This window comes from Corvus hawaiiensis, chromosome 3 (assembly GCF_020740725.1).
Source record: "Corvus hawaiiensis isolate bCorHaw1 chromosome 3, bCorHaw1.pri.cur, whole genome shotgun sequence".
NCBI classification, from domain to species: domain Eukaryota; kingdom Metazoa; phylum Chordata; class Aves; order Passeriformes; family Corvidae; genus Corvus; species Corvus hawaiiensis.
In genome coordinates this window covers 38,587,694-38,609,868 of record NC_063215.1, presented here as the reverse complement: position 1 = coordinate 38,609,868, position 22,175 = coordinate 38,587,694, and the positions used below count along the sequence as shown (strand labels likewise).

The following is a 22,175-nucleotide window of genomic DNA, read 5'->3' as shown; positions in this document are numbered from 1 at the left end:
GCCGGCCGCTGGCGGAGGGGCGAGGCGGGCGGAGCGCCGGCGGCGCCGCCGCCGCTATTCGCGGAGCGGCCGTACGCCGCTGCCCGTGCGTAGGGGCCGAGGCGGGCGTAGGCGCGGCGGCGGGCGCTGCGCCGTTGGCGTAGCGTTGTTGTGAATGAAGCGCGCGGCGGGGCGGGGAGGGTGACGTCAGCCTGCGAATGTCAACAATGTAGCGATTGAGGGGCGGGGGCGGCGCTGGGCCAGGGCGCGGGAGGCGGCGGCGGGCGGGCGGCAGAGCCGGGCAGCAGCAGCGGCCGCGGCAGCAGCAGCAGCAGCACAGCAGCGCCGCCTTCTCTCCTCCGCCTCCACCGGTCGGGCTGCCACCGCCGCCGGCCCCGGGTGCCGCTCCGGCAGCGACACAGCCGCCGCGGTGCTGCTCCCCCTCCCCCCCGCCGCCCGCCCTCCCTCCGCTGCGGCTTTCTCTCCTCCTCCGGCCCCCCTGCCAGCCCTCCCCTCCTTCCCTCCCTTCCCCCTTTATTTTTCTCCGCAAGACTTTGGCTCTGGAAACAGCTGGTTCAAAGCAATCGCCATGTGATGATCGCCTGGGTCGGGTTTTTTTTTTTTCATTTGGGGGGGGGAGGGTGCAGGTTTCTGACCGCAGAGAAATACTAATAAGAATTTCCGAAACAACAGCAGCAGCAACAACAAGAACAACCTCCCCCTTCCCCAAACCTCCTCAGCCGTAACAGCCCCCCCAGCCCCGGGCCCACTCCACCCCGCCCCATTGCCTCCCCCACCTCCCGCCCAGGCTGCAGCGAGAGGGGCGACCCCCGAAAGTTGCGCGGAGGCGAGGTGAGTGCGCCTGTTCCGCGGCTCGGCAGCCCCGCTGGGGAAGGGGAACGGGCGGGGGGGGCGAAGTTTGGGGGGAGGCTGGCCGGGCGGGGGGCAGCGTGGTTTCTCCCCTCCTTCTCCTCCTCCTCCTCCTCCTCCTCCTCCTCCTCTCAGGAACAGCAGCTGTTGCGCGGGGTCAGGCGGGGGGCTGCACCCCCGCCCCCGGAGCTCCGCGGGCTGTGCAGGCGCGCTTAGTGCTTATTCCTTAAAGTGGGAAATACGCACGTTGCGTAACGGGGAGTGTTCGGCGGGCGCCCAAGTGCGCGTGTGTCCGTGCGCGCTCTCCCGCTCCCCTCCGCGCCGCTCCGCACGGCCGGGAGCCCCGGGCAGCCCCTCCGCCAAGCGCCGGCCCCGCGCCTTGCCCGGCCCCGCCGCGGCCACCTGCAGCCTCCCGGGACAGGCGGGCAGCGCGTCCCGCCGTGCCTCCCGGTGCCCCCGGTGCCGTCGGTTCGGTTCGGGATGCGAACTCCGGTAACAGTTTCTGGGATCATTAAGGCGCAGCGTGCGGGCAAGGCAGCGCGCCGCGGAGACGCTGGCTGTCATGAAAGAGGCTAAGTGTGAAACCGTGCCTCTCCTTTTGTGGAGCGGGCTATTTTGGTCATGCAGCGGGTGTCTTGCTTAAATCGCTTCAGTTGCAGTGAGATCATTGTGCCCTTGTTATTGAAGCCCCGGAGGCTCCAGAGTAAACCCCGTGTTTCAGTCTTTAATAATAAACGTGAGGCAGGGACGACGTCTGATTAAAAATACTCCTTAAGATGTTGGAAAGATTGGGAAATTACAGCGTTCCTGTTTGCTCTAGTTGAAGCCGTGTGTCAGTGTTTTCGTGATGAAAGCCCGTTTTCAGAGACTTTGGAACTGTCGCTAAACTTGTGCATATTTTAATTTTTTCTTCTGAGGCTCGAGCTGAAAACAAGTTGGGGTTTTTTTGAGCTGGGAATTGTCTGAGATTCTGCTGTAGCTGGTGGAATGCTCTGCAGTTTGGGGAGGGTGGTGATGCTTGGGTAAATTGACTTTTTCAGGTGTGTAAATACTGAATTTTGAGGTAATTGCTGAGATGAGATGGGTAGAATAAAACGATAAGGTGGTGTATTAGACTTTTGCTGCAACAGCCCCATAGACAACAGCTTTAAACCACTGTTCTAGGAGCTTTACATCTGACAAGTAGAAATAAAATTCCACCTCTCATGTGGGCTTGCTCTTTTAAAAGCCTTGTTGGCTTTTGTGTCCACCCGCTTGCCCCCTGTCACTGGGATCTGGGCAGCTGTGCAGCAAAATGGATCGGCGTTGTGCTTCCCTGCAGTGTACTGAACCTGTGCTTTCAGCATCGCTTTTCGCGTTTGACCCTCCAGCTTCAAAGGCTGTTCTGAAGGTGCTCTGCAAGGAATGGAAGGAAGCCGTGACTAATTGGAAAAGTAGAGAACTGAAAAATCAGGATCATAGGTCTAGTTTTCTTGTTAGTTTCCTCTGTAATGCTGGGCGAACCACTCAAACAGATGTATGCCAGTACACAGCTGTCAAGTGGACAAGAAAGGTCCCTAGTGATTTTGCAGGTAGGGTGGTTCTCAAGATATTTAGGTATCTTTTGTAGAAATGTTCCACAGAAGCAGAGTGTGCATTTCTGGGCAATCCTGGGCAACTCTGCTGTGAGACTTGAGGTTAAACAGCTAAAATTTTTTTGAACTTTTACCATTGTGGAGAGTAGATGGGGAAGATGCAGGCAGCAAATACATGACTAATGCACATGCCGACAGATCCTGAGTTGTTAATCAACAGCAATTGTTTATGCTGAGGTATCTCACACTGGGAAGCAGTGCTAGGACAGGTATTCCTAGTCTTTTTCTGACCCAGAGGTACATCTGGAACATCTGTTGGTGGTAATGTGCATGCTGGCAGATTGCTCTGGTGATGCAGGTGGGATGCCTTCCTCTCTTTTCCTCTTGCCTTTCAGTCATTCATTTTGCAGCAAAACATTGGCTGTTTGCTCTTCTGTGCTGGGCAGGAAGGAAAGTTAGGCATAAAACCGAGTTTATGAGGAGATTTTGGTAAATCTTTGACATTGTAAAAGTCTTCAGATACTCATTGAAATAATAAAATCTCACAAATCTCTTTCTACAAGTGCATAATAATAGACAAAGAGACCTGAAAATAAAACCCTGTAGAGATGATGTGTAGTGTGGAATATGTGGCTGAAGTTGCTTGCCTTTGCTTATTTTAAAACTTTCGTTGCTTGATTTTTCAGTTCTGAAGTGCCATAGCTGTTTTTCTTAATAAGGCTGCAGTATGGTTGCCAATTAGTTATTTTCTTTCATGTTTTCTGAAAAAAAAGGTGTTATGGAAAAAAATCAAGTGGTTTTTTTTTTTCTTTAAGAATAGAAATAGATGTTTTGTCATTGTGTGCCTGTGACGCACACAGGCACACAATGACCCTTCATGGGTAGGGCTTCACATATGCACAGATAAAGAGGAGACCTCTCAGACCATAGTGAAGAGAGGTTTATGGTACTATGCTGAAAAATTATATGTGTAACATTAATATATGTGAAGTAATCTTTTCAGTTGTAATCACATTTTTACATAATAAACAGTTGGTAAAATTGAATAGCATTTTTTGTGTGATGTGAGGAGTCTCTTGGGGTTTTAATTTAGGTGGTATGAACATGTTTTATATATTCAAATCAAAATGTATGTGCCTTTTTACTCAAAGGAAGACTTTCTCAATGGCTTCTTAGTTTACACTAAGAACATACCTGTAGCGTTGAACAGGTCTGACTTAGATTTGAAGGCATGCATGCTTTTGTCTTTCATCTTCGGGTCTGAATTTTCAGCTCAGCTCATTTTGGGTGTGATAGTTGTATATCATCATTTTCTGAGTTGAGCTGTTAGGGGAAATACACTAATCATTCCATTGATGAGTTGAAGAAAATTCAGATTTAAACTTCACGCTTTCTCTAAATCTGAGTTAGTCCTGCTGCTTTCAGTGTTCCTGTGGACTATAGATGCTTTAAGAGAATGTGTAGAGAGTGTTGTTCTGATACTGCAGTTTTTTATTGATATTTGAGTAGGTGCCCAAATGATTTTGATGTGGTAGATGAATGGGCAGTAGAGTTCTACTCCCAGTAACTCCTGCAGGATTTCCGGAATAGTGCTCAAAGTACTCATTCAGGTTGTTAAAAAAAATGATCATCATTCCTTTAAATTCAGCCAAAAGATACTAACCTTGGCAGCTGTCTGAATATTACATTTATTTGAAGCTTGCATCAAGAAGATGTAAAATGTATGAATATAGCCAGCTGAGTTGCAATGTGCTCTTCTTGCTTTTCAGATAGGCAGAAACATCTTTGTAGTGGATTGAAAAGAGCACTGCATACTATGCCGCTCTTTGACTATGAATTACAATTTTAAAGCAGGCAAGCAAAGGAATGTACACAAATGCCTCTATGACCAGTGATGGACTTGCAGCTTCTAAGTTACTAGAACTAATGATCAAAGAGCAACCACGTGTTCAGAACAGGCAAATAAAAAGGAACGAGGGAATAAGTTCAGGAAAACCCTTATGCTAAAAGTTTACATGTGTGGCAGAACTTTGATCTGTCAAAAATTGGGCTCAGAAGACTCCTCTGCTCGATTGTATTGATCTTTCTGCAGAAGGAGCCACAGCAACAATCTGAAGAACACCACCTGTGCTGCACTGGCATCTCAGCAGATCAAAAGATGGGTCCCGTTTAGCTTGAAAAAGACTGTCTGTAAAAGCTCCTAGTACAGTGGGGGCTGAACTGCAGCTCCTGTGTGGGTGAGGGGGCCGCCAGGCATGCAGCCCCTCTGTGTGTAACCTCTCGGCCCTCCCTGACTTCCGTGTCTGCTCCCCCTTTGCTATTTACACCTGCTGGTAGAAACCTGCCCTCGGAGACGGCTGGGGCATTTCGGATTCAGTGCCTCAAAGGAAATGGAGAAGGAGGAGGTGGTGGTTGCAGGGGCAAGAGGCACAGGGACCTGAGCTATGCCTTTTTCTTCTTTTTAGTTTGAAAGGTGACCTAAGATGGTCAGATCCTCCCAGATTTATTCCTAAGACCTATCATTTGCATACAACTGTCTCTGCTATCTCAACTGAACAAGATGTTTGAAAAGCTATTAGGAACAAAAGACATGGGAATTTCCAGTTCATCCCTAGAAGGTATTGAAATAGAAGCCCGAAGCTTTTTTTTTTTTCCCTTTTTCCCTTTTTGTCTTTTTTTTTCTTTTTTTTTTTTTTTTTCCTTTTTTCCTGAGTGTTGAAAACAATCAGCTGGGCTGTGATGGGTAGATGGGGTTTGGTGCACAGGTTCAAGAGGAGTCTCCCCACTAAGAAAAACAGGAACTGTTTGCTGCCTGTCACCACACAGGGCTTCTGGGCTGTGGAGCAGCAATTTTGTTTTTTGAAAAGAGGAAAAGCAGCTTAAATAAACAAAATGACCCTTGAGACTTAATCACAGCTACTTATTATAGCTGACATTCACTGAGGGTTTTTTTTTTTCTTTTTTTTTTTTTTTTTTCCTTCTTTCTTTACTGATCGCTTTAAAATTTAAACCTGAACTAGGAAAACAGGAACTGTAGGTGTGGAGGTGTTCCTTCACCCCGATTTGCATGCAGGCTGTTTTTTATTTAGTGGGTAGGTGTGTTCGGTGTGTGTGAGAGCAATTGAACATGTCAGCAGTTTCTTACGAGCCGCTCTTGCTGACTCACGTGTCTGGTGCAGCTTGGAGCTACCCTGGCTATAAACTATCCACAATAGGAGGCGCGGGCAGAGACCGGCAGTGCCGAGCCGCTGTTCAAAGGTTATTTTCAGTTCTCCGGTCACTGCTTTGCTGTGGTTTTCTTCCCCAGCAACATCAAAACACACTGTCATTTTGCCAGGCTGCCATTCCTCTAGGTGCGGAGGGTAAAGTGGAAGTTCATTGTGCCGCTGCAGAGGTTGCGCTCCAAGTGCATTCTGGCGCTACTGATGTTCAGCAGGCTAAACCTCTGGGGTTTACTTTTTGTCTTTCTTTCTTTTTTTTTTTTTTTTTTTTTTTTTTTTTTTTTTTTTTTTTTTTTGTTGGTGTTGTTTTTTTGGTTTACTTTGGGGTTGGTTGGTTGGGGTTTTTTGTGACTGGGATGTTACCAAAAAATTCCCCTGAGTATCTTTCTAAATTTGGGTATGGCGAGTCTAGCCTATGAATTGTGTTTTCCCTTTCCAAATGCAGGCTGTGCTGTGGAGTCTCCTACTCTCCACCCCTTTTTATGGTAGAAATCTTCTTTAAAGCCAGCAAGGAATTCTGATTAAACTTTAAAAAACCTGGTTTACCTGTGTTTAATTTTCAGAATTTTGCTATTTCTTAGTCTGGTTTTTACCTCCTGTGTGGCAGTATCACTGGCTGCTAGCATGAAAGGATTCCTTCATCTGCTCACGCTCTTGTACAACTGCTTCTTTATTTACAGACTCTATTCTGATTACTCATAAGGATCCTAAAATGATAGCTGCTGCTGACTGATGATTTTTAACTGATCTTCTTGTTGTGGGTTGGTTTTTTTTCCTTTCTTCTTTCTTTCTCAGCTGATCACAAAAGCCTTTGCAGAAGTGGAGTGAATTAGCCATCTGCAGTTCAGGATTTACTGTCAGGGAGTTTAGATTTGTAGCTGTCTTTTGTGTATTTTTCTTCTTCTTGTGGAATAGGGTGAAAAATAAGCGGTCTTTGAAAGTGTGATAAATAAAATCAGCTGCTGTAGAGCAGGGTTTAATAACAAGGTGAGTTCTTGTCACTTGTTTTGTTTTTAGTCAACTACTTTGACCAGTAATGAATAGAAAACCACACTGAGAGCTTTATAACACATGAAGAAAATGGGTGTTCTTGGTTTCCGCCAATACAAATGACTCATCAGTATCAGTAGGGTTTCTACTTCTAATAATAAAACTGTGGAAGACCTTTAAAACGTGTGGTTTTGGCCCCTACTCTTAGTGAAAGGTTGGAAAATATTACTTTGAGATTTTTTTTTTTTAAACTTAGGAAGATTTAGTGATTTGCTGTGATCTTGTACCATCCAAAGAAAACCTACTTATACCACTGCTTGCAGTGCGAAAGTCTTCCCCTCTCCTGTCTCCTCAGCATTTTGCATTTCACCGTAGAGTATTGCTGATCCTTAGCCTCGATGTCACAGATGCACATCTGGAAAATATAATGTATTTATGTCGAGTGGGGGAAGACTTGGCACACTACCTCCTCTTGCTGAGCTGCTGTTCTCTACCTCTTTTCCAATCTGGTAAAGAGAGGGGCAGTAAGACTGCTGAGTGACCTGTATTGCTGTTTCAGCTGGGGGTCAGGGGATCTGGAGAGGAAAGTAAACAGAAAATAGGAGTTGAAACATAACTGACAACGGTAGGATGTGTCTGTCGCTACCTGGAAGGAAGCGCACATCTTCCAGTACTGAAAGTGATACTGAAAAAAGTGCAAATCAGAAAGTGATCTTTTAAATTATTTTATTTCTTTCTCTCTTAAAAAGTAATAGTTTTCAAATCCTTTTATCTTTTTGTAAAGATTCTGCGCTGTGTTCAGTGCAGTGAAGCAACCTCTAGCACATCCTGCTTTTTTTTTTTTTTGAAGTCGTGCCTTGTAGAATGCAAGGTTATTTTGTTTCCATGTAAGCAGATCATGCCCTTCATGGTGTTACAGTATATCAAATTTTAATTCTTTTGTTCAAGGTGTAGTACCTTTAATGGTAGTCCAGTCAGTGTCTCCTGATCTGCTGCATTAATATTTAGTGTTGCTATTTGTTTTCAAGTGGCCTGTGTTGTTACAAGGTTTAAAGACTATACATGAGGCAGAGCTAGTATTTTCTTTGCTGTTAGAGTGAAAATTCCCACATTTATGAAGCCTCCATGATTACTTTCTCTGTTGTTGCAATATTTATACTAGTAAGTTATTCCTTGTAAGGATGTGATGGTTCTTTGTTTCTTCTTATTCTGTTCTAAAAGCAGAGTGTGCTTTTTAAAAAATCTGTTCAGGGGCAGATTCTCAAAATCTAGACTCATCCCAGCTCCCTCATTGTCAGCAGGCATCTTTTACCACTAAATATTTAAATATATTTATGTAGTTGGTTTGGGTTGTGCTGAAATACCTTGGATGTGTTTGTCAGTTTCTTGTGTCACCAGACTGTGATGGAGAATCTTTGTCTTGTAGCCTCTTACTGGGAGAGGTACACTGAAAATAGAGGCACAGAAGCCTGTGGAAATAAAACTTTGCAACATGTGGAAATCCAATTGTTTGTTACATGGCAACAATAAGACAGGTTTTATTATTTTCAGATGGATATAGCATAAAAGGCCAAATTCCAACTTAAAGGATTTTAGGGACAATTCTTCTTGAAGTTCACAGAAGAGTAGTTGGTAAAGACTGCAAAATAAGATGTCAGTGGTCATTCAGAGTTCAAGAGGACATAGGTCCAGCACTCTGATTCTGACTTGTCTTTAGAAAATCATGCCGACAGAAGTGTCGTGAAGGTTGGATCATGGCAAATGAATAATGCGTCTAAACCTCATTGATGTTTTGAGCTCTGCTGACTCTGAAATGGGATTTGTGTCCAAAATCACTGAAGGCTGGACCTGTGAAGGGCAGCTGACAGTGTTGCTGCTGAAATTTGGGACTGTGATTCTACTCAGCATCTCCTCCTTGCCTTTGCTTGCCCTGGCACCTGTCTCTTCCCACAGTGGGCCAGCCCTGAGAATTAAATTGGCAGGAAATTAGTCAGCCGATGTGTAGGGTTAGTTCTGTGCATGTTAAGTTTGCTGTGGAGTCTGTCAAGAACCTGGATAATGCATCAAATTAAACTACAGCTTGTTAAAAGACTTAGAGCTGGCCATGGGACATCTGGTCCCCAAAGTGCACTGACCATCACTGCACCAGGCCCCATCTCCTGGAGATTGTTCTTGTCTTCCTCCGGCAATGTGTGGCTCTGCAGAAAACCAGTAGCAGCCTGTGCCTAGCCTAACCTATAGCTTGGCAGTAGGAACTTGCTTCCCAGGGCATGACAGGTTTGGGATATATATTTCCATCTTGTGTCTGCAACGGACAATTGAAAAAAAGTTAGAGGAAAGCAGAACTCATTTGATTGAGTCTTCGATGTTAACAAAATGCAGAAGTACTATCTCCTGCAAATGTTCAAATAACTGAAAGAGGGTAGGTTTAAATTAGATATTGGAAAGAAATTCTTTACTGTGAGGATGGTGAGGCACTGGAACAGGTTGCCCAGAGAAGCTGTGGATACCCCAAATCTGGAAGTATTCAAGGCCAAATTGGATGGAACTTAGAGCAACCTGGTCCTCTGGAAGGCATCCCTGCCCATGACAGGGGGTTTGGAACTAGATAATCCGGAAGGTCGTTCCAACCCAAACTATTCTGTGATTCTATAACTATTCTAATTCCTACCTGATTCTGGCTTCTGACCTCATGCAACGTGGTCATGTCACCGATCTCCCGGATGTGATGAGCTCTTGAGAATTTTAAATCTGTTGCATAGGAGGAGATGAGCAAACCTGGTGACTGTGGAGAATTTTCTGAACCATGTGGCTGCAATCCAAAACCCTTGGGTCTTCTCGCAACCTTTTATCACTCTGGGGATGATGGCAAGCAATGCTGAGTAACAAGTTCAGCAGATGACCCGAGTGACTTGAATTTACTCAGGTGAGGGAGGGAGTCTAACTTCATCCTTCAAAACAAGAGGGTGAAATTAGGAGCTGGTAGTGCCTTGTGCCACTGGGTGAGAGTAAGAGGTCCTGCTTGGCCACGTGCTTGTGCTTTGCTGAGCTGATTCAGCCTTTCAACCTAGTACACATCAATTTACCCTGGCTAATTTTCATAGGCAATCTGATGAGTAAGACCACAGGTCCAAAGAGCAGCAGAGCTAATGTGGGAAAGACAGGGGAAGCAGTGGGTGGGCAGGTTGCTGAGGGCAAACACAGATCTCCTAGATTTGCTGTCTGTAGCTTCACTCCACCAGGCTGCTAGAGCTGGATGGCTGTTGTTTGGGAGGGGGACGGCACTGCTGCCCCTTTCCTTTGTTCTTGAGCAGCACCTGGGGTCACTTTCTGCAAAGCTGAATGCTGGTTGTGCATTAGGCAAACTTTTCACCAGAACCTGAGTAGTAAAGATGAAAATGTCAGGAAACTTTGAAGGTCCTTCTTCTTCTGGGAAACCTAAATTCTGCTTCAGGTCAGCTTCAGGTATCTGCTGTGCCTGAGGTACTTCTGTGTGTGGAATCTGTACCCTGCCAAGTGCTTGTGACTCAACTCGGCAATTTAACTTCATTTCCAATCCTTAATTTGTTCCTGTAATTTATTAAATGTGTATCAAGGGAAAGTGTGGAGCAGAGTTCTTACAGAAATCCAAATTAAGTGATGGTGTGAAATAATCATGAGGCATGTCAGTAAGCTAACCCCAATGTAAAACTCATGGTAAATTATGAAATCTATGCATAGTTTGTCATAGCTGGAAAATCATGGGCAATGCAAATTTAAACACTTGCAAGGAAATTTATTTGTTTGTCTTTTTCCCCTTCTTGGTCCTCTTCATTTGTCTTATTATTAGACTAAAAGTAGAGTCAGTGATTCATTCAGTAATCTCTTTCTTGGACAGTTAGTCATCTGCCAATTTGTGTTAACTTTCCACTTTGTTCAGAAAGTGAGTAATGCTTTATGCACCAACCAGCAAATTCCAAGCTTAAAAAGCTGTGAGTATCACTTAGATCGTCTCCAAACTTTCTCTAGAAATATTTTACTGTTTTCTAAGATCAAAGTGAGGTCTGCCATGTGGTGTTGTACAGCTACAGTCCAGCTGTTTTGTCTAGCCGCAGTTACTAAAGCCAAACACAAGGTTACAAATGCAATGCACAAGTTCTGTTGTACAGCAACCCACATGTTATGTAGTCAGTGTAATGCTTCTAGTTTTTCTTCGCAAATCCTATTTTCAAGGGGTAAATGCTGCCTCCATGGTTCTCTTTCCCTGCCCTGACTGCCGTGGCTTGTTAATTTCTATTGTTTCCTACATCAACAAATTGTGATGCTATCAAGGCTAATTTAGTCAAAATAGCTTGCAAGGAAAGTAGTAATTGGTATTAGCTGCCTGCTACAAATATTTCTGGTGCTTTTCGTGATTAGTTTTGGTAGAGAAAAAATTATTGTGCTGTTGAAGTGTTATCTATATAGAACTTAAAGCTATAAAGTCTTTCTATAGAAGTGGGGTAGATATTTTGATCTCAAAGTGATGCCAGTTATTTCTGAAGATGAACACAGTACTTGATTGAATCACTTGAGAATTTAACTACTTTTTTCTTTCTTATGGAAACTGGAGTAGCATAAAGAGCAACAAGGTCAGTAATGTCACAGGAGAACTTTATAGGACCAAGTCTTTACAGTCTGCTCTAAAATAACATGAAATGGCTGACTACTGCACCCTGCAGCAAAGGAATTTGAAGTGCAGATGACACTTGAGTGCTCTGGAGAGGGTGTGCAGGGGGGTAGGGCAAGGTGGCAGTGGTAAACACGAATACCAAAAGTGGTTTGCTTGGCCCCCCACTTTTCCTTTCTCCTTCCCCAAGTGCCTGTTTTCCTCCCCCACGATTTGGAGTCCGTTTCTTGCAGTGAAGTTGTCCTCTCTCTGACTGTCCTTTGGTATAGGTGGTTTCAGGGTTTTCCTAGTGCCACAGTTCTGTAAACAAGCAATGCAAAAGCTGGCAGAGAGGACAGAATGGCCTTTGGTTGTAGGGTCTGCAGTGTGATGGGGCCATAGAAGAGCTCTGTTGTGCTCAGCTGTTGTCAAAATAAGACAAACATGATTTGGTCTTGAGGAAAAGATAGAAGAACTTCATTTTCCCAGACTGGATTCCTAGAATCTAATTCCATTCCATGTAAATACTGAAAATATCCTGTAGCTATGTTCTAGTGTGAAGAATAAGGGCTTCTGAAAGGTTTTCCCTTCCAGTCTTAACTTTGCACATCAGCAAGTTTGGATAGTTTGGTTAAGCTTTGGACAAACAGCCATACTGGGGATGCTTATTTGAGTGCCAGCCTTTGGGATTTGCCCATCCTGGTTACTTGCACATTTCCCAGCATCAGCAGTGTTAATGCACTCCCCACCACACACAGGATGTCGATGCCCACACTAGCATTGCTTGCAGATTTCTGATTTAAACCTTCAGAGGATTGTGAACAAGCTTGTCTGCTTGCTAGTTTTGGGGTGGAGGTGGGGGTGGCGGGGGTGGGCAGGCAGAGAAGAGCAAAGGCTGAGGTCGGTGGTGCAGCTCTCAGTTGAGTTTGGTTCACGCTGTACATGCGTGACTCAAGCAATGCCTGATTCACCGCCTGAAGGTGGCTTGGGATTTGCTTGGTGGTTTTTTGTTTGTTTCTTTAAAGTAGGAGTCCACCCAGAGGTGAGAATTAGTGTCCTTTTGTTGGACTATGAGTAAACCAGAACTGTGAGGAATGTCTTTGCTCCTAGCATTTTGCTCCAGATGTGCAGTGGTCAGTGTTGGTCAACAGACCTGGAGCACAGAACTGATGCTGAAGGAGATGGGCATCTGGCTTTCATGGGACTTTGCAGGGTTTGGGGGATCACTTAATTGCCAGATTTGCCACTTCAGGTTGCAGGTCACCTGGATGGGGCAGAGGAGACTGCAGGATTTACAGCTGTACTTGGTAACACCTGGCACAGCTGCTTTCTTTGGCTAGTCAGAAATGGTGGGGTGAAGGAGAGATGACCAGGTGCCTGAGATCTTGTATGTGTTGAAACCCAGATAAGGGCAGTGTTGACTGTTGCAAAGCTGAAATTATATTCAGGGCATTTTTTTTCTGAGGAAATATATATATATATATATTTATTTGGTATTGTCCCCTGCCCACTTACCATTTGTTACTTGACTGTAAAGTTCAGGCTATTCCCAGGAAGATGGGCAGCCGGTGCCATCATCCCACACAGAGAGGCGCCCAAGGAGGCGCAGCCAGGCGAGGGATCTCCCCGGTATTTATGGAGGGGTGTCTCCTGCCCCGACTCACTCTGCAGGTGTGCTGTGCAGTCGGTTAGAGAAACCGCGAGTTGAAGGGTTCGCTGGGGTAAAACAGTTTACAAATAGTTTTCAGTGTTTGTTTTTATTTTTAACTCCCTCCCCACCCATGGGTCCCTCCCCCAGTGTATTGGCAAACGTGAAATGGCTCAGAGAGAAGATCGTTGCAGCAGAATAGGAAAAGCACCCCAAGAGTTTCCAGAAGACCTTTGGAAAACAAGTTGCTTTCCCTGCATCTTTTTTCTGCTCCTTTCTTCTTTGGGGTTTACAGGGGTAAAACTTCTTTCTCTGTGGCTGCTGGGTTTTTCAGGGCAGCGGTGATATCACATGATTTCTTTTTTTTTTTTTTTTCCTTTAAGACTGACCACTGATGAAAAGATACCTATAGCAGTGTATTTGAAGCTGGTGGATTCAGGGTGCCCTTCTGGCACCTGCAAGGAGAGCCCCCAAACCAGGTGGTGCTGCTCTGGCACCAGTTCCCAGTGTCCCCGGTAGCACGGTCCCCATGGCCAGGCATCTTCTCTCAGGCACTTGGTGTATGTCCTTTTTGCCCTAATTTTAGCTCATCGCGGGGAAGTGATCTCAACCATATAGCCGCATCTGAGCATGAGAGGAAATTTAGACATTTCTCTATTTTATTTTCCTAACCAATGTTCAATTGCTTATGGAAAATTCTGGTCAAAAGGGTAAAATTTCTTTACTGGGTGCTTAATCTCAAAACCACAGCTCCCTGTACCCAGGACACAATAGTGGTAATGCCATGCTTACAGCCTTTTTCCAGCACAATGTAGGTGTGGGTAGGTGTGCGTGCGGGGGAGAAAGGGAAAGGGCACGAATGTGATGGAGGGGGTCCCTTTTGCTCCTTGGGCTGCTTTTCTGGTTTGTTTTTTAAATTAAAAAATGAGAAAGTAATTCCGGCTTGCCCGCAGACGAGGTTAATCATAGCAGAGAGACCCGATGCCAGTACTCCATGCATGTACTTCCCCACATGTGCTGCTGGCTGCGTGCGTACTGTGCGGCTGGCACAGCATAGCTGGAATGTATGTGGGAGCATGTCTACTTCCTCTGAGGGTGCTACAGGTGGTCGGGAAGGTGGGGGTGGAGGAGGAGATGCTGGAGGCAGGCGAGGTACGACACCCATTTCCTTTGGCGTGTGTTTTGCACTCGAAGCCGCTCCTCGCCGGCAGCCAAGCGGCTGCATGTCGCGCCCGCGGTACTTTGTCTTTGCACTTACTGGAGGTTTATGACTAAGGTTGTGGTTTAATATGCCCTTTTTAGGTATGCGAAGTGTTTAAAATTATCTAGTGTTGCATTTCTTCTTTTTTCTTTTTTTTTTTTTTTTCCCCTCCATGGCATCTTCTGCCTTTAAAAGTTTCCGTAATTTTTATAGGGCAAGCATAACTTCATTTTTAAAAGAGAAAAGAAATTTTTCCTGATTACTCATCAGCTAAGAGTAAGCATTTTTGCCTTTCAAAGATCACTTTTTGAGACTAAATAATTTTATGGCTTGTAAGTTTTAAATGCCTAACACAAACTGTTGGAGAGCCTTAAAATGAAATAGAAAGCTTAAATACCTGGAGTCTGTGAGGAAACACTCTCTCTGTAGATGAGTTGCCTTTTTTTTGCAGCCGTACCCCAAGAAGCTTGGTGTTAACAGTTGCAAGTACAGATTTGTTTCCTTTTAATTTTGAAGTCTTTACTTGAGGGCTTGTAATTTTCCTGAACTGTTCAGGTGCCTCTTAATGCCTTGAATATTTGTTGAATGTATTGCATGTGGCCCATATTCCCTTACATTTCAGATGGAATGCTATAGCCCAGCAGGCTACACTGGATAAAATGGCACGTGCTAGGTTGGGAAGGAGGTGGAAATGGAAGGGAGCAGACATACACATGCACACCTTGCTGGTTGTAACATTCTTCTTTCTTAGCAGATTGTGCTGCTTTAGTGCCTGTGATTCCTTTTTTTTATTTTTTTTCTTTTTTTTTTCTCTTCATGTCCTGTACTGCCATGGAGCAGGATATAGTTTACGTACTCCTCTTTTTTTATGAAGAAAAATGTGGTTTTCCCATGAAGGTACCTGGAATATTTGGCATCAGCTTGGTTGACAGGAGCTCCAAATGCTCTGCTCCAGGGGAGCTTGAGCAAGCTGAACTGTCAAATGTAGGTATTAGGTATCAGAGGTGCAGAACAGTCTTTCTGATGTTTGTGCTACATCCTGTCTCCTTGTCAACTGAGGTGGCTACTGAAGGACCCAACAGTATTTCTCTTCTGTGTGTTTGACACTTTAGAAATTGTTGTACACAGCCACGTATGTTGATGCAGAAGCCTTAAGGCTTGATACATGTTTTGAAAGGGTGCAACTGCAGGGAAATCTAATGTTCCACAAAGACGTAGCAAGCTCTGTGAATCATTACCAAAGTCACACAGAAATAAATTAATTTAATTTGGAAAAAGGTGCTGAAAATCCCATGGCAGTGTGGCTTTAGCTTATCTCCTGCAGAAAGGCTGCAGATTTGGTGTCTTTTGTGTATTATCTCCTTTGGACTTCAGGTTGCCATTCCTTGTAATCCTACAATCCTCTTGCCAAAATCCATGTATAGATAGGTGTCCCAAATGTCCCTCCTTGAGCACTGCAGGAGCTCCAGAAGCAGCTCAAGTAGAAGGTTCCAGTCCTCTGCCAGAGGATTTTCTGCTCAGTGCTACCTTGCTGATGGTCCTCGGAGCTCAGCAACGCCTGTGGAATTAACCCGACTCAACGCTGCAGGGTGATGGATGGTCCCTGCACCAATGGAACACTCACATCTCTCGGGTAATACAGTCAGTGGGAATGGCTCCTGAATTGCTCATGAGGCAAAGACTGTGATTTAAGGGCTGTTTGCAAAAAGGAACAAGACGAGGGAGGTTGAGTTGAAATAGTCATAAATGTTATATGCAGCTGCCAGGCTGGAATTGTTGGATTAGAAAATGAGAGAGAAAAAGATGCAAAGCCAAGAAGCATCTGAGAAAAAAATCAGGAATTATACAAAGAGTAAAAATGAGAAAACAGTCGAAGTCCAGTACTCTGTCACACTGGAAAGGGAAAGACATAATTGTTTCAAAGTAGATAATGTAGGAATTATCAGAACAGAAACCTGTTCTAATTTGCTGCTTCCTAAGTAACCTCACTTAAAAATTAGCCCAAAAAAGAGCTGCTTGCTTACAGGAAACCATGTTTTTGACTAGAAGGTACAGTAAAAAGACAGGGTGGGGCATAAATGTGCTTTATGGTATAAAACTTAAAGTCAGGGGTATGCTGCAGAGCACTGTGAGTGAATCTATGGTACTTTTCTTTCTTTTTCAAAATGAGCTCAGAAGGTATTGTGCTCTCAAGAATACCACACCAAGGTTTGAGCAGTTGAAAAAGGCGCTTAGCAGTTTCAGGGAGCTTTAAAACATTTGACTCCCTGAAATAACACAAGCAGAAGTTCAGCATATAGAACTTGCATGCTGACCAGAGGCATGGCAAATACAGTTCTGATTTATTTTATTTTTTTAGCAGTCCTGCTGGTAGATGTAAATGAAGCAGATTGAGATCTCACCATGGTTGCAAGCTGTGGCAGAAAAATTAGCACCACACTTTCCAATGGAAGCAGAACAAAAATGTAAAGTCTGCCAATTAAATTGGAAACAGCTCTTAATTTCCCCTCTCCTTCTCCTCCCACAAAGGATGAATGGCTTACTCTTCTGGATGGAACTTTGTGTAGTGACTCATATTTTTGTATGGATTAGTGTGAATATGTAGGTGAGGGAGATGCTGGTATCTGAGAAACTATATATAGTGTCTGGAAGAAGTGTCCTGGAACGCGGAATAAATGAACATTTGATCTGTTCCTCATGCTGAATTAATGGAAACATAAATGCAGAATATCTTCCTCCCTTTACTCCCTTTCCTCCCAGATGCACTCATCGGATACAAAGGAGGCTTACGGTGAACAGAGAACATGCCTGTTATGGTAACGGAATTAGTCACTAAAATGAGGGTATTCCCCTTGCCCGATCTGAAATACGAATGGACAAGGCACTAGGAGCCAGAACTGTGGCACTGCAGACATCAGCAATGAGCATGCTAAGTTTTGTGGTGCCCTTTGTGAGGTGGTTATTGTTCTGATTGGTTTCCAGCAAGGAAAGAAAAGCCTGTCCACCTCTTTGCACTGCACTTCTTTGGTCGGAGGACACTGGTCCGTGCCTTACGCAGCAGCTGGAGGGAAGAGCATCACACACATTGCTCTTCTGGTGGCACTGTGGCATGCCTTGTGTTAGACTGTGTCACCATCATACCTGCTGCTGTAAAGCAATAGGTAGGGCAGCTGCATTCCTGTTTGGCTAAGCCAAAATCTCATGGCTCTGCAGTCATCTATAGCTGGTAACTTGAGCTGAAAGTATGGATTCACATGGGGCTTCTCCAGAGGACTGCCAAGTTTTCATCTCAAGGCTACTGGCTTACCCTCTCCTCTCTACAAACATTTACTATGCATCCATCTGCATCAGAATAGCTTTTAATGGCAGGTCTGGGGAAGTGATTGTCTCCCTGTGCTTGGCACTGGTAAGGCCACACCTTGAATACTGTGTTTGGTTTTGGGACCCTCACAACAAGAAGGGCTTGGTTGGGGGGCTGAAATGTGTCGACAGAAGGCTGATGTGAACAAAGCTGGTCTGAAATACATATCTTAGGAGCAGCTGAAGTTGTTCAGCCTGGAGGCTCAGGAGGGACCTTATTGCTCTTTACACCTACTTGAAAGGAGATTGTGGAGAGATGGGGGTCAGTCTCTTCTCCCAAGTAACAAGCAGTAGAACAAGAGGAAATGGCCTCAAATTGCACCAGAGAAGGTGTAGATTGGATAACTGGAAAAATTTCTTCATGGAAAGGGTCATCAAGAATTGAACAGGCTGCCCAGGGCAGTGGGGGCTCTATCCCTTAAGGCATTTAAAAGACATGTATCTGTGGCGTTTGGGGGCATGATTATTTAGTGTTGGACTTGTTCAGTGCTGGTTTAGTGTTTGGAATTGATGATCTTAGAGGTCTTTTCCAACCTAAGCTATGCTGTGATCTGGTAAAACCCTTCTCAATGAAATGTTCAGGTTAGAGAAAAAAAAGAAAAAAGACAACTTTCTTCAAAGACATTTCAAACTTAGTCATTTAGCTGTGTTTCTCATAAGTGGTAAAAGTAAGGGATCAGTGAATTCCAGTAGAGGAGGTCAAGGAGACAGAGGAGGATGGACACGTGTTGAGCTGGAGTTGCTGCACGTACACACAATAGGATCTCCATCCTCCAGTTTTGTTTACTCTTCTTAGTCTGCAGCAATGTCACTTGGTCCTCAGCAAAAATGACCTTCCACATGGAGTCTCCATTGATGGCAAAAGCGAGAGAGAAAACTGTTCTTGCACCCTTATATGACAGTCGTACCTTAAAATTGGACCTGAACTGTCCTTGTTGAGCAGTTTACCGAAAATCTGATGTAGTTGGGTCATAATTTTTAGATTATTCACCACAACTTACTTTAGCATCTAATTGTAGGGACCGTGTTTTTACATCTCAAACCTGAAGAGATGTATTGTGGTAGTGTAGCATTGTTATTAGGTAAGAAGATTGGAAAATCTGAGGTCAGTTCTGAGCTCCTGGCCTCTGCTATCCTCTGGCAGTGTGTTGCTCCTCTTCTCTGGGAGGACCCTGGCTGTGGGGTCTCCTCAGTTCTCTGCAGGAAAAAAATTCATTTTTCCTTTCAAGCAAGATGCCATGCAAGACTTACTGTCAGGGTGCCACAATACCCTGGGACCGTTTTCTGGAGAAGGGGAAATGCATTTACATTAAAAACACACCAACACCACCAGCAAAAAGAAGCAGCTGCTTCTCATATAAGTGTGGGGGGGAATCCCACAGTGTCTTCAGAGAAGTAGGCTTATTTGGTCATGTGCAGTATCTCAGACCTCCCACCATCACATGTCAAGAAGGTCTGACTTCCATTATAAAACTAGTACCTGGCATGGAATAGAGTTATACTGAAGCCTTATTGCCTAGAAACCCAAACATGGACACATCCAAAATTCATGTCATTTGGTATAATTTCTTGAAAAGAGTTTAAAACTCCAGTGTTTATTTTGGATCCCCAATGCAAGGCACAGGAGGGTATTTTATGATTAATGAGCTTTTCTGCATATGTTTTTTTTGTGCCTCTTGGCATTTAGAAGTCTCACTGACCTAGCTTTTTACTACATTTCTGTCTTGTTGGCATTCTCATCAGTAGTCTCTCCTGAGATGCGAGAATCTACCCTCAACCAGCCAGTCTCTCCTTGGCTGCAAGGATGCAGTCCACCACTCATGTAGCTTTTCTGTCCCATTCCTGCCATCCCTCCTTTTGTTCTCTGCTTTGGTACAAAACAATTCCTGTAACACATAAAGCCGTCATCCTCACCTCGTGAACAGGATCTGGTTATGATGGGGAGCAGCCTTATACTGGAATTTTTGGCTTAACCGAGAAGAGGTTAATTTGGGTACCAGGAGTCTGGCCACAATACTTGCTGCTCATGGGGAGTCAGAATTTCAGCCCAGGCTGGCCCCCCTGCACACCAGGCTGGTGGTCCCAGTCACTACAGCTGCCGTGATGGCAGTGCAGACCTGTCCCACACTGAAACACTGGCCCATAGGAAGAACTGCCCTTCACCTACCTTTCTCTGCCCTCATAAAAGGAGAAACACCGCGTAAAAGCACATGGTTGCTGGTACTCACATGAGAAAGGAGTTTTTCTTCTATGGATTTGTGTGAATTTTATGGATAGGGAGGGGTTTGGCTTAGACATGGGACTGATCCTTCCTCTAAGACAGTGTGAGGAACTTCTGACATTGAAGATAAGCAATTTATCCTTTCAGATGGGAGCTTTCTCAACTGGTGGCAGCCTGTATATGGCACATCAATCACTCTGTCTCCCCTGGGGTTTGTCCCTGCAGCTGCAGACCATGTGCTTGTGTATGTTGCATTCACCAAGGAGGTGGGGGTAGTATCTAACCAGCTGTAAATCAGTGAATCACTGTAGGGGAAATGATTTCCCTTGGGCAGAGGAATGCTGTGCTGGAGCAGAGGCTGGCAGGCCCTCCAGTGGTTCAGGGAACCCATGCTACTACTCTGTGGTGGCTCACCTGGGCTGGAGAAGGGACTCCTGGTTGTCAGGTCCAAGACTGAATAAGTCTTGGGTGCTTCACAGCCACTCTGAAACCATCCATGTCATTTCCTCTGCAACTTTGACCAAGGTGTGGAGGGGCTGGGCAGGAAATGTGGGGACAGAGGGCTGGAGCATGAGCCAGTGTCTCTGTAGAGCGAGAGCAGGGAGATGGAGGACTACTGAAAAATAAGAGTGTGCTGCAGATCAGGCGATAGGTCTCCAGGGACTGGAGCATGAGAAGAGCATGCTTTTGCTTCTCTGTAAGTAGGACTTAGACTTCCTTTCCTGCCTGTCTCCTTACTCAGAGTAGTAAAAAAAAAAAGTCATCTAATCAATCTGTCAGAAGCCCTGCCTGTTGCTTCTGCCCAGCTGAAGAGGCAACCATAAGTTTTCTTTTTTTCTTGGCTGTCAATGCATGAGTGAGTTCAGTCTATACCAGTTTGTTTTGTTCACATACAGCTAGTCTATCTACATAGTAAATATTTTTTGTCTTTCTCCAAACCCTGGATACAACACACCTGCTTTTTACAGTGATAGATGTGTGTTGATTTAACTAATTGTCTTAAATGCAGGAAGTCAGCAAGTAGATGGAGGATTTTAATTTCTTTGAAGCCATTCAGGAAAAGCAGCTGGATTTCTATTCTGCATATGTCCTTATTCCATCCCATGCTTGACTAGTTTGGGAAGTGCTGTGATGAGCACGTTCAATGGTGAGTTCTGTCACCTGCATGAGTGGTTGGATGATCATCGCAGAGGCTGCAGAAGAAAGTGTGCCTGAACGTTTGGGGCAGAGAAAGTGGCTCAGCTTCATTTTTATGGAGGAAGACTTAGAGGTTTGAATGAGCTTTTTCTCTATCCTGGTGAGTAACCCAAAAGAGTGAGGCATTCCAGGATAGAAGCTATTGGAAAAAGTTGCTAGCTGACAGCCCTCTGCTTTGGGGCAAAGGCATCCTCCTCAGAGCTTGGTTTCCAGCGTGGCAAGGGGAACAGAAGAGACAGGATGGGGTAGTTTTTCCTGTGATTGACTAGTGTTAGTCTTTTTGCACCTTGCCCTGAAGCTTCTGTAGCTTTATTTCCTGAAGCTGATAGTGAGGTAGACCATGAGTGTGATCTGAGAAGGCATTTTCTTGTGTACAGTATAAACTATTATACTGACAGTATTTCCTCTGAATGATGCATTTGGGAGTCTTGTAAAAAATGTAAACAAAAAGTACTACTCTGTGGGGAACACTTAGCTTCTACAGAAATGAAAATGAGCAAAACTAAATCAGTGTATTACATCCAGCAGACCACTATCCAATATCCAGTGAAATAGATAAAGGGCTAGCTGTTGATGGGAGATGCCGCATTGACCTGTGCTGATTTAGGGTCCCAGCTCCTCCAAATGGAATAGAAGAGCTGTAGTGAACATTAACACAAAAGCAGCCATTCCCTGTATGGGACAGCAAAGATCATGCTTACAAGCTGTGATCCAAATAATGAAACAGTTTTCACTGTGGGTTTTTGGTGATTATTTCCTTTGCCTGGGAAGGATGTTGTTTGAAAATTGATAGCTCATAAATATGTAGTGAGGCCTTGGTGCTCCGGGCAGTATTATACTGCTCTGAAAAATATATGGCAAAGCTGTTCCAATATGTTTCCTCTTGGATCCTGAATACAAGAAATATCATAGGGGTAGAATGGTACATCAGTACTTGTTAGTGAGATGTGGAAGATAATGTTGATTTAAAGAAATCACCCTTTGGCTGTAAATGCTTTCAGTAGGTCAAGGGGATGGCATAGTCTGGAACAGGTCACAGCATGGAGGCAAAGTGTGAACGTGACCATTAGCAATTGAGTTCAGCAAGGAAGGTATTGTTCATACCTCATGGATTGTGCTTTTCATTTCTTACAAAACCCCAGACGTACCACTTTTAAAGTGTTGGACCTTTGCTTAGTAACACCATCTTTCCCAGAAAATCTATACATAATAGCATTGTTTTAGAGGGCACAAATCCTTGCTTGGGCTACAAACATGTGTTTTGGATGGGATGTATTTGTGCATGGA

General features: G+C 44.6%; 1 protein-coding gene across 6 annotated transcripts in view; it reads left to right on the top strand.

The window, feature by feature from the left end:
* The first annotated feature begins 440 nt into the window (after positions 1-440).
* Positions 441-22,175, top strand: part of BACH2 (BTB domain and CNC homolog 2) — a 188,173-nt gene continuing 166,438 nt past the window's right edge. For all 6 annotated transcript variants that reach the window (XM_048296920.1, XM_048296923.1, XM_048296917.1 and 3 more), the window contains exon 1: positions 441-831. The gene's annotated coding sequence lies outside the window, so the exon portion shown is untranslated. The remainder of the gene's footprint in view (positions 832-22,175) is intronic.